The sequence below is a fragment of the Lathyrus oleraceus genome, chromosome 7 (genome assembly GCF_024323335.1).
Source record: "Lathyrus oleraceus cultivar Zhongwan6 chromosome 7, CAAS_Psat_ZW6_1.0, whole genome shotgun sequence".
Classification (NCBI taxonomy): Eukaryota; Viridiplantae; Streptophyta; class Magnoliopsida; order Fabales; family Fabaceae; genus Lathyrus; species Lathyrus oleraceus.
Window position 1 is genome coordinate 317,322,838 of NC_066585.1, and position 10,935 is coordinate 317,333,772.

At 35.6% G+C, this 10,935-nt stretch overlaps 1 long non-coding RNA gene and 1 other non-coding gene across 2 annotated transcripts; one reads left to right on the forward strand and one right to left on the reverse strand.

The window, feature by feature from the left end:
* Window positions 1-4,064: 4,064 nt before the first annotated feature.
* Window positions 4,065-4,170, forward strand: LOC127108667 (small nucleolar RNA R71). The gene has a single exon (XR_007796190.1). It is a non-coding gene; the product is annotated as a small nucleolar RNA R71 (small nucleolar RNA).
* Window positions 4,171-7,017: 2,847 nt separating this feature from the next.
* On the reverse strand, window positions 7,018-8,796 carry LOC127102288 (uncharacterized). Its single transcript, XR_007794707.1, has 2 exons — window positions 8,302-8,796; window positions 7,018-7,303 (listed from the first exon to the last, which is right to left on the reverse strand). It is a non-coding gene; the product is annotated as an uncharacterized LOC127102288 (long non-coding RNA).
* Window positions 8,797-10,935: the final 2,139 nt, after the last annotated feature.

Genomic DNA, 10,935 nt, shown 5'->3' on the forward strand with positions numbered 1-10,935 from the left:
TCAAGGGGTACCATTTCTATTAAAAATGTTTTTAACCAAAAATTTGGTTACCACCCTAGCATCATTAGTGAGAGTTACTACTGCCTCTATCCATTTAGAGACATAGTCTACAATCACCAAAATGTATAGACTTCCAAAAGATTGAGGGAATGGCCCCATGAAGTCAAATCCCCACACATCAAAAAGTTTTATTTAAAGGATGTTAGTGAGAGGAATTTCTTACCTCATGGAGATATTTCCCACTCTTTGACATCTATCACAACTTTTTACCAATTCATGAGCATCTTTAAATAGAGAGGGACATAAATAACCTAATTGAAGAACTTTGGCAGCAGTTCTGGTTCCTCCAAAATGTACTCTATAAGGAGCCTCATGACATGCATACAAGACATGTCATGCCTTAGGTTGGTCCACACATCTTTTAAGCAGCTTGCCATCACATTGCTTGAAAATAAAAGGCTCATCCCAAAAGTAACTTTTGGTCATATGAAAGAACCTCTTCCTTTGTTGAGAGTTGAAATCGGGTGGAATGTATCTACTAACCATATAGTTGACAATATCAACATACCACGATGTCATGCTAGAGGTAATTAGTAACAACTACTCATTAGGAAAACTTTCATGAATATCTTCATTATTCTTGTTATGCACTTCCTCTAGCAGTCTTGAAAGATGATCAACAACTAAGTTCTCTACTCCCTTCTTGTCTCTAATCTCCAAGTCAAATTCTTGTAAAAGCAACACCGATCTTATCAACCTTGGCTTGGCATCCTTTCTGGAAATGAGATATTTTATGGCAGCATGATCAGTGTACACAATGGCTTTTATCCCCACAAAATAGGATCTAAACTTGTCAAAAGCAAAGATAACAGCTAGCAGTTCCTTTTTAGTTATGGTGTAATTGATTTGACCTTCAATTAATGTCCTACTAGCATATTAAATGGTATGGAACACCTTGTTATGCCTTTGACCAAGCATAAATGTAATGGAAAAATCACTAGCATCACACATCAATTCAAAAGGCTTTGTCCAGTCAGGAGTCTTCATAATTAGTGCAGAAATCAGACCTTTCTTCAACAACTTGAGGGAACTCATAAATTCCTGACTGAAGACATAAGGCACATCATGTTGCAACAGTTGGCACAATGACTTAGTTATCTTAGAAAAATCCTTGATAAACCTTCTACAAAATCCAGCATGGCCTAGAAAACTTCTAATTCCCTTGATGTTTATTGGTGGTGGAAATTTCTCTATAACTTCCACATTTGCTTGATCCACTTCTAAGCCTTTCTTTGAAATTTTATGCCCAAGAATAATACATTCTTTCACCATAAAATGGTACATCTCCCAATTCACTACAAGGTTGTTTTATTCACATCTGGTCAGCACCACATCCAAGTTATCCAGACATTTTTGGAATGATTCTCCAAAGACAAAGAAGTCATCCATGAAAACCTCCATGGAATTCTCAATAATGTCTTAAAATATTTCCATCGTGCAAAGTTGAAATGTGGATGGAGCATTACACAGTCCAAAAGGCATTCGTCTAAAAGAAAAAGTACCATAAGGAGAAGTGAATGTAGTCTTTTCTTGGGCTTCAGGTGCAATGGCTATTTGATTGTAGCCAGAATACCCATCTAAAAAGCAATAATAGTCCTTACCATGCAACCTATCGAACATCTGATCAATAAATATTAGAGGAAAGTAATCCTTCCTAGTGGAATTGTTAATTCACACAAATCCTCCAGCCTGTAACTGTTCTTTTAGGAATTAATTCATTCTTCTCATTGATGACCAGTGTCATGCCACCCTTCTTTGGAACATATTTAATTGGACTCACCCATACACTATCAGAGGCAGGGTATATAATACCAACATATAACCACTTAATGATATCTTTATTGACCACTTCCTTCATAACAGGGTTCAATCTCCTTTGACTTTCAATGCTATTCTTGGAATTCTCCTCCAACATGATTCTATGCATAGAAATTGTGGGACTAATTCCTTTGATGTCAGAGATCTGCCAAGCAATATCTTTCATATACTTCTTCAAAATTGTCAGCAACAGACCCTTCTGCTCATCAGATAAATCAGAGCCACAATGACTAGCAACTTCTATCCTGCCTCCAGGCAGGCATATTGTAAAAGAGAAGGCAACTGCTTAAGCTCCAGCTCAGGTGGAACTTCTACTGATGGTAAGCTTTGCTTCTTAAGTTCAATGGATGATTCCAATACCTTTACAGGTTCTTTAGGAATATATGATTTTCACAAGGGTCCACTAATGATACCATCATGCTGAACATCTTCTTTTTCCACTTTCCTAGATATTACTCTAACACATTGTTTGACTTGAGTAAGTTCTTATGGATGATTCCTTCCCAACTTGGTATCATGGAACAGTCAGCTAGATCTTCTTCAGGATAATGTAGGGGATTGAGTATATTGAACACAACTTGCTGCCCATTGACTCTCATAGTGAGTTCTCCTATTTCCAGATCAATTAAAGTTCTGCCTGTGGCGAGGAAATGTCTCCCCAATAGAATGAGAGTCTCTTCATCAGCATTAAAATCCATGATAATGAAATCAGCAGGGAACACAAACTTGTTAACTCTCACTAGCATATCTTCTATCTTCCCTTGAGGATAACATATGCTCCTGTCAGCTAGCTAGAGAGTAATTGTTGTTGGCCTGGCAACTCCAATTCCAAGTTTCTTGAAGATGGACAAGGGCATGGTATTTATACTATCTCCAATATCACATAGTTCCCTTCCACAGAAAGTATCTCCTATTGTGCATGGGATGGTAAAGTTTCCAGGATCTTTCATTTTTGGAGGAAGCTTGCGTTGAACCAATTGGCCACACTCTTGATTTAGTGCAACAGTTGCGAAATCTCATACTCTTTTCCTCTTAGTGAGCACATATTTCATGAACTTTGAATAGTTTGACATTTGTTGGATAACATAAATCAATGGTATATTTATGTGAAGTTGTTTTAAGATTTTCATGAACTTGCCAAACTGTTGCTCTTCTTTTTCTTTCCTAATCCTTTTAGGAAAAGGAGATGGAAGTCTTTCTTGAACAAACTTCTGGAATCTGTCGACTTTTGGATGTCTTATGAGTTATAAGTCATGCCAGTAGCATTATTGTTAATATTTTGTTTATTATGTCCTTATGAGGAAGGATCCTCATTGGATTCTTTTTCATCTTGTGAACTGTCCTGAACTGGCAGTTCTTCACTTGTCTGATTGTTTCTTGATGTGGATGCGTCACATTTTTTCCCACTTATAAGCTTAATGACTTGATAAATTTCAACATTATTAACTCTAAATGTTGAGGATGGAGCTTCAGTAGTTATTGGGAGAGCACCTATATTTCTTGACTAAGTCTAGTGGCAGTTTCCCCACTTGGTTCTTTAAATTTTTTATGCTTACTCCTTGCGCTTGAAACTGGTTCTTTGTCTCTTGAATGAAGGATTTCACAATATCTTCCTAGCTGATTATTCCCTTGATTTTCCACAACATGATTAGGTGCAGAATAACCAGGAGGAGTATGTGGTGCTTGAGTTTCTTAAGACTTTAGTTTGGTTATTACTCCATGAGAAATTGGGGTGATTGCGCCAACCAGGATTGTAAGTGTTGTTATACGTGTTATTGCTAAAATAGTTAGTAAAAATAGGGTTTGCTAAGCATTATTCAAATGAATGAGCACCTCCACAGTACACACGGGCAACCGTTGATGTGTCAGTAACCACCTTGACAGGTTCCGTCTTTGTCACTTCAAGAGTCATCGGATTCTTCATTATCTTGTGTATTTGAGCCATATGAGCAGCAATAATTGTAGTCTCAGTAACTTCATGAACACCAATAGGTCTCTTTTGAATTGAATTAGCAGATTCCCAAGTGACATGCCATTGATAAGTGTTGGCAGTGATACTCTCAATCACCTTATAACCTTCTTTATAAGATTTAGACATAAGAGCTCCACTACTTGAGGCATCTAAAATATTCCTCGAGGAAGGTACCAATCCATTGTAAAAAGTTTCATGCTGAATGCATATTGGTATGCCATGGTAGGGACATTGTCTAAGAAGCTCCTTAAATCTTTCCCAAGCATCAAATAGGGACTCATCCTCTCCTTGTCTAAATGAGGTAACTCATTTCTCATTTTGGCATTTTTGGAAGGAGGGAAACACTTGGCCATAAATTTTTCATCCAAATCATTCCATGTGGAAATGGAATTAGGCTCCAAGGAATTTAACCAACTCTTGGCTCTATCACTTAGAGAGTATGGAAAGAGCCTCAACCTGAATGCGTCATCAGTGACACCAAGAATCTTAAAATTACTAGCAACGTCCAGGAATTGTCTTAAGTGCAAGTGAGGATCTTTGTTTGCAGAACCTGAGCACTAACCAGTGGTTTACAGCATTTGAAACATCATAGGCTCGAATTCAAATTGTGGTGCATCAATGGTTGGTCGTATGATCCCAATATTCATGGCATTTGGATCAAAGATTGCATAATCTCTGATGTTTCTTTCCCTATCATTGGTAATGCTAATAACGTCATTATCTTCCATGACAACTTCTGCTTCTTCTTCGTCTAGCTCTAATCCTTCTAACTCTTGTATGTCAGCCAGAATGAAAGAAGTAGGACTCCCTAGAAAATGTCCAGTAAGTTGAAATCTCCTCAGTACTCTGAGAATTCTTTCAGGTTCAGGATCTCCTTTGTAGACTGGATGTAACAACCTGCGCATATAACAACTAAACACATGTCGTGACACCCGAGTACAGGAAACGTTAAAGGCTCAAATGCTTAAATAATAAAAAAAGAAGAGTAATGAATACAAAATAAAAAATATAACTTGGCACTCCTCAGTAACGACGCCAAAAACTTGTTGCTTGAAAATGTTTCACATGCAAGTATACATGTATATTTAGAAGTAGCAAGTGATGAAAAGTAAGGATATCGTACCGACTGAGAGTGAACGTTACTTGGACTAATTTTGTAATAAACTATCTTTTTTAACTTAAACATAAGTAGAGATAAAAAATAATATATGAATGTCACAAGTTCAGACTTTCCTCTTTAAACTAGATCTAAAAAAGTGTAAAGTGAGAGTGAAATGATATCAGAGAATGCATGTTAAGCTAGGGTCCATTAATGTTTTTGAAGTAACTATGTGTTCATGATGTGTAGTGTCATTCCCAGAAAGGTCAAAATGATCTAGAGGTGTATTTCTACAGCATCAAAGCATGCATTACTAGGGAAAGCGAACAAATCTCTAAGTCACACTTATAACCCTAAAATGCGTCTATTATATTCTAAAATCCCTTATAGTTGTAGTTCCTTATCTCTAAGTGAACAATCAAGTGAATATATTTATCCTACTCTTTCAACTACTTTTATTATGAAATCCACCTGTTGTTAGATTTCTCACAACAATAAGCTTTTATCTTTTTCTAAGTTGATCACTCAAAGAACCAGATTTGTAAGCAAGTTAACGCATAATAAAGCAAGGCACTAAACAACACATGACTTAACATAAAATCATCATAACATTAGCTTCCCATTGCTCAATATACAAAAGGTTTAACTCATGATGAGCTGAGTACAAACTACATACATGATTCTCAAAAGATACATTCTTAAATAAATACTGAAGAAGAAATGTAAACCTTAGAATAATGTGAAGACTTCTCGAGATGGATAATCAGCAGGAGATGACTCCATTCACGCCATGATTCAATAGCTGATATAGGAAATAGTGAGCAAAATAACTCTCCTTTCTCTAAACCTACCTCACATTATCATATTTTGTCTTGTGTTTTAGAATTAATGCTGAACTCCCTTATCAATCTTCAGTAGGGTCCATTTATAGGCCTTCACCAAGGTTTCTTGTGATGCCTTAGATCATGGGCTAAAAATAAGGAAATCAAATGAAGCCCAATACATGAATAAACGCCTTCACATCATTCTTTATGCTTAGAAAGCAAGGAATCAGGTATATGGGATCAATTGTGGGGGACAAGCTGTCTTGTGACAGACTGTCACAACTGGGTGTAGGTAGTGGTGTCCTTTCTTGTAGAGTATGCAGAGTAGTGGTTGTACTATTGTACAATATTTGTCTTCTAGCGGCTCTTGATCTTATCGACTTAATTCAAATGAACTTTCTTCAATACAAAGCAACGTTTCCCTCTAGTACGTCATTCCTTCCAAGCTTTCCCTAGGAACTCAGCTGCTTTATCCATTTAATTTATTGGGCAAAGTTCATATTTCTACTCCATCTTGGACTCCCAGGTGTTGTCCTCTACAGTCTTGCCCTAGCTCGACAGAGATAACATTAAATCAAGCAACAAACAGATCAAACTAACAAAAGGGGCAGCTATTATGCTCCAAGCTAAATGCTATAAAACAACAAAAATGAACTAAAACTAATAATTAAAAAGGCAATAAAACTAACAATATTGTCATACCCTAAAATTTACACTATCTTTTTTCATTTTTATCTGGCTCATGGTCTTTAGTTCATCTAGATACACATGCCCTAGTCATCTAGATCATTCATTTGTACTTACATTTTTTTGAAGGAATATCATCAATTCAGAAGGTTTTTATTTATTTATGATACAAAGCAATGAATTATGACAATGAGGTTAATCCAAGAGCTATGGTTTCTATGATGCACTTGTGAATCAAGCCTATGGGTTTCATTAGGCTTTATTTTGACTTTTTGACTGTGGGAACAACAAACTTATGGTTGACCATTCTCTTACACCATGGATAGAAGAATTTGGAAGTAATGGACAAGTTTGACTTTGGTCAAAAAAGGCAAACATGGAAGGTTGACTTTTTGTTGACCAATTTCTTTATGGGACCTTTTACATGATAGTATTGGATTGCCTTTTTTTCTATGGATGCAATTCATTCAAGGGTTCAATTTTATTCCAGTATTCAAGATCATTTCAAATTCAAATTTTAGAGGGAAAGGTATATAGCTTAGAATACAAGACACCCATTACATTAAAAAGGCCATTTTTTATTACGAAGTCATAAAATATCATTACAAGAGGGAGTACCAAAATTACACAAAAAAGTCACATTTGACATAGAGTTGACTTTTGGTCAAACAATTGACCAAAGTCAAACTAACCATAGCCTTATTTTGTCTTCACCCTCAAGACATTCCATTTCTCCATGTTCTTGATGCATTCCAAAATCTTTCCTTGTCCATGAGTCAAGTCAACTTTGAAATGACATGCCAATGCCGAACCAAGTTCACCCTACAAAATTTAGAGCCAGCCCTGTAAAAGAAAAAAAACATGCTATGTCATGATCCATCTTAGTCTACTTTTCATACAAGCTATTACGACCAATATGACATCATGTACAAAATTTCTGCACAAACTTATAGCAAGACATGTAACTGATACCAACATCAACAATTTTCATACATTCAAAATACAACATGCTATGACACCTTTAACATGCATTTCATAAGACCCTAACAACCGCAACTTTATGTTATAACCCCATGCCAACAAATTATGCCATGACAGTCCAAGACATGTTCACAGTTCACAATAAATTTCAACACACCAATCCACTTAGTATTTTCAAGTTATGATTCAATTTCAAAATGTTAACCCCTAAAAATAACATCAACTTTATGTTTTCAATTTACTTTAACTAATCAACACTAACCTAACCATGACCTTAACTAATATTCTTTTGACAATTTAGTTTCTAACATGATTCACTAACAAGTTTTTAAAATCACTAACTATCAGGTCTCAAATTTTAGGTATCCAAGCTAACATCTCTAACCATTAGGTTTTAACTGATTCCAAAACCATAATCAAATATAAATCCTAACAAATCTAACACTGTTAATCTTTCCAACTGATTTGTTCATGAGATTGATTAACACTAATGATTGACCTAACCGAATTTCCATAGTTGCCCAATTCAGTTAGCTCTAATTAATCTATATAATATGCATTCATCATCAATCTCATTCAACCATGATCGCTCTCACTTTACAGATTTCACTATGAATCACAAATTTCTCTGCATTCACTCTCTTGTCCCCCACCCACACTCAGAGCTCCATAATATTAATTGTTGATAAAACTTCACATTAAAGTTTTCTTCAACAAGAGCTAAGCCTCTATGCACACTCTATGTATTCTCCTAATCAACAACAATAACAACAACAACAACTCAAGTAAATCCTATAGACTACTTAGAATAATAAGAAGAAATCATTACAAAAGAAAAGTTGAAGAATTCAAAGTGTTACTTGGTTTCCTTCCTCTGGTCTTATATCTTCATCTCCCTCTTCAAGATTCTTCAAAGCTTCCCAGGGTGAACCTCGACCTTGTAGGTTGGTGATTTCTTCCATCTCTTCTTCTTTTACCTCAAACTAGTTACCACAATGTAGGTTCAAATGTGGGGAATCAAATCCCTAAGGTATTAGGATTTGACTCCTCTCCATTACCATTTAATTTTTGTTTAGGTTTTTAGGGTTCTTGTGAATTTTTTGGTGGTTTATGGAAATCATGGAAAATTAGGTGAAACTGAGGTGAGAATCAGGGAGGGGAGAATGATAGGAGGCCATTGGTGGTTGATTTGACCATTTTGGGTTTCTCAGGCGCCTCCAGCGTGACAAAGCAATTTTTTTCCAGGGTTTATGTGTGAGAGAGGGAAGGGACATCTGATGAAGAGAAGTGGAAATGATTTTTTTCTGAACTCCATTCCACCCTTTGCCCTTCATGCTGGTCCTTGTAAGCCAAGGCCGAGGCTTTTTATTCATTATAACATATCATTGTTTACACACCGCCTTTTGTGAGGACCAAGAAAACATGACTTTGGGCCTCTGTTACTTGGGCCAACGCCCCAAAGACTGAACACACACCTATGTTTTTCCAAACTCACCCTTTGTAGAGTGTGCATGGTGATTATAATTCCATTCTTGTTTTCTTTTAGTTTTTTCTTGCATCACACATTAAAATTCCATAAAATACACAAATACATTTTTAACTAGTCATTAAGAAAATATAGTTCATCTGATTAGCCTTTAGTTAGGTTAGGATTAATTGATTTTAATTGTTAAGATTTCTTTTAGTTTCAATTAATGACATATTAGAAATTAGGGTTTAAGCCTGATAAAAATTCAATTTTTGATGCCCTTTAATTTTGTTTCCATGTGCTTAATGAATGGTTCTTAATATGATCATATCCCTGATTAATTAGTTGATCAAATTTACCTTTGATCAATTAATTTGAATTAAACTTGTCTTAGACTTTCCATTAAAAATTACATGCTCCTCTAGGATCCATATTCATTAAAGTGATCATAAGTCTATTGATCACTTGATTGAATTAGATTCTTACACTTGAATTGCACTTGATAGATCAAGTCAATCTCAGGTCCACTCACATTCAAGCCCCTGAAGAAAGAAGAACATTAAGACCCGATCATGCTGAGCTTCATGCATTCAAGCACATATTGCCTCACCCTTTTCAAAATCAAAAAAACTTTTTTTCCAACTTTAAACACCTATTAATTATGATGTGAATTGTACGCCACGAGGCTTAAGCAACAAAGAAGAATGAGAGGGATCTTTCCTACCCTTGTTCTGAATATCTTTGAATACAGGATGTAGGCCCTAATTATTCAAAGTATTTGCCTCCTTTCATAGAATTTAGTATAATTCAAATCAAACAACTTTCAAACTTTATTCCCCATAGACAACACTTCAACAACCAACATCTATAATACATTTCTCTTTGGACCAAACACAATTATCTTTGGATACCTATACACTCTTGAGGTTAATCACCTTTTCTTTCTTAATCACCTCCTACATGGGTTAATCACCTTCTCTAGGTTAAACACCCATCTCTAAACCATGCACAACACTTGAGGTTAATCACCATTTATTGGTTAAATACCTCCTGCATGGGTTAATCACCTTCTCACGGTTAAAACCCTTTTCATGCATGGTTTCCTTGCCAGACCCAGTGCTTAGGCAAACCCCCTATTTGTAGGTCTTGATCTTCGGATCTAGGCAAAATCCTACAACTTTGCATTGACCATTTACCAGTTATTGGTTAAACGCCACACTTTTTGGTTTAAACACCACTTTTTTTCTCTTTGGATTAAACACCACTCTTATTTTTCTCGTTGGGTTAATCACTATCTTAGTTAAAACATCCATCTCTTTAGGTTAAACATCAATCTTATTTTTTCTATTTGGGTAAATCACCATCTTGGTTAAAACACATATCTCTTTGGTTTAAACACCACATTTATTTTCTCTTTGGTTTAAGAAACATTTTTAGTTCATGTTCCTGGTTCAAACACCACTCTATGGGTTCAAACAATACAATCTTGGTCCAAACAACACATTCACCATTCTTTTCAGCTCAATTCAATCAAAACCTTTCCAAAACAAATTTCTTATTTTATTTTCATAAAATAACTGTTATAATCCGTTCCTTATAAGTTAGACTAAAATCTTAGAGCATCCAAACAAGGATCAGAATCAGCTAACGTCAAAACACTCATATGGTATGATTATAACTGTTCCCTAAAAACAACCAGCAAATACGTAGTTTTCTACCATAAACTACGGAGCTCTAATTTTCTCACAACACTATGAGAATACGTAGGCACGAGGGTTTGAACCCTTACCGAGCACATTAATTAATAAACTTATTTTTCCCTTTTGTTAAGATCAATCGCAAGTAACCTTTAGATAATAACACTCATTCACGCAAAGAACAATCAAAATGGTTCTCGTTGAGTACAACGGATGTGAGGTATGCTAATACCTTCCCCTTGCATAACTGACTTCCTTACCCTTTTTCTCTTCCCCTTGGGGTTTATCAATATTTTCCCTTTCCTTTGGAATAGTAAAGTTCGATGGTG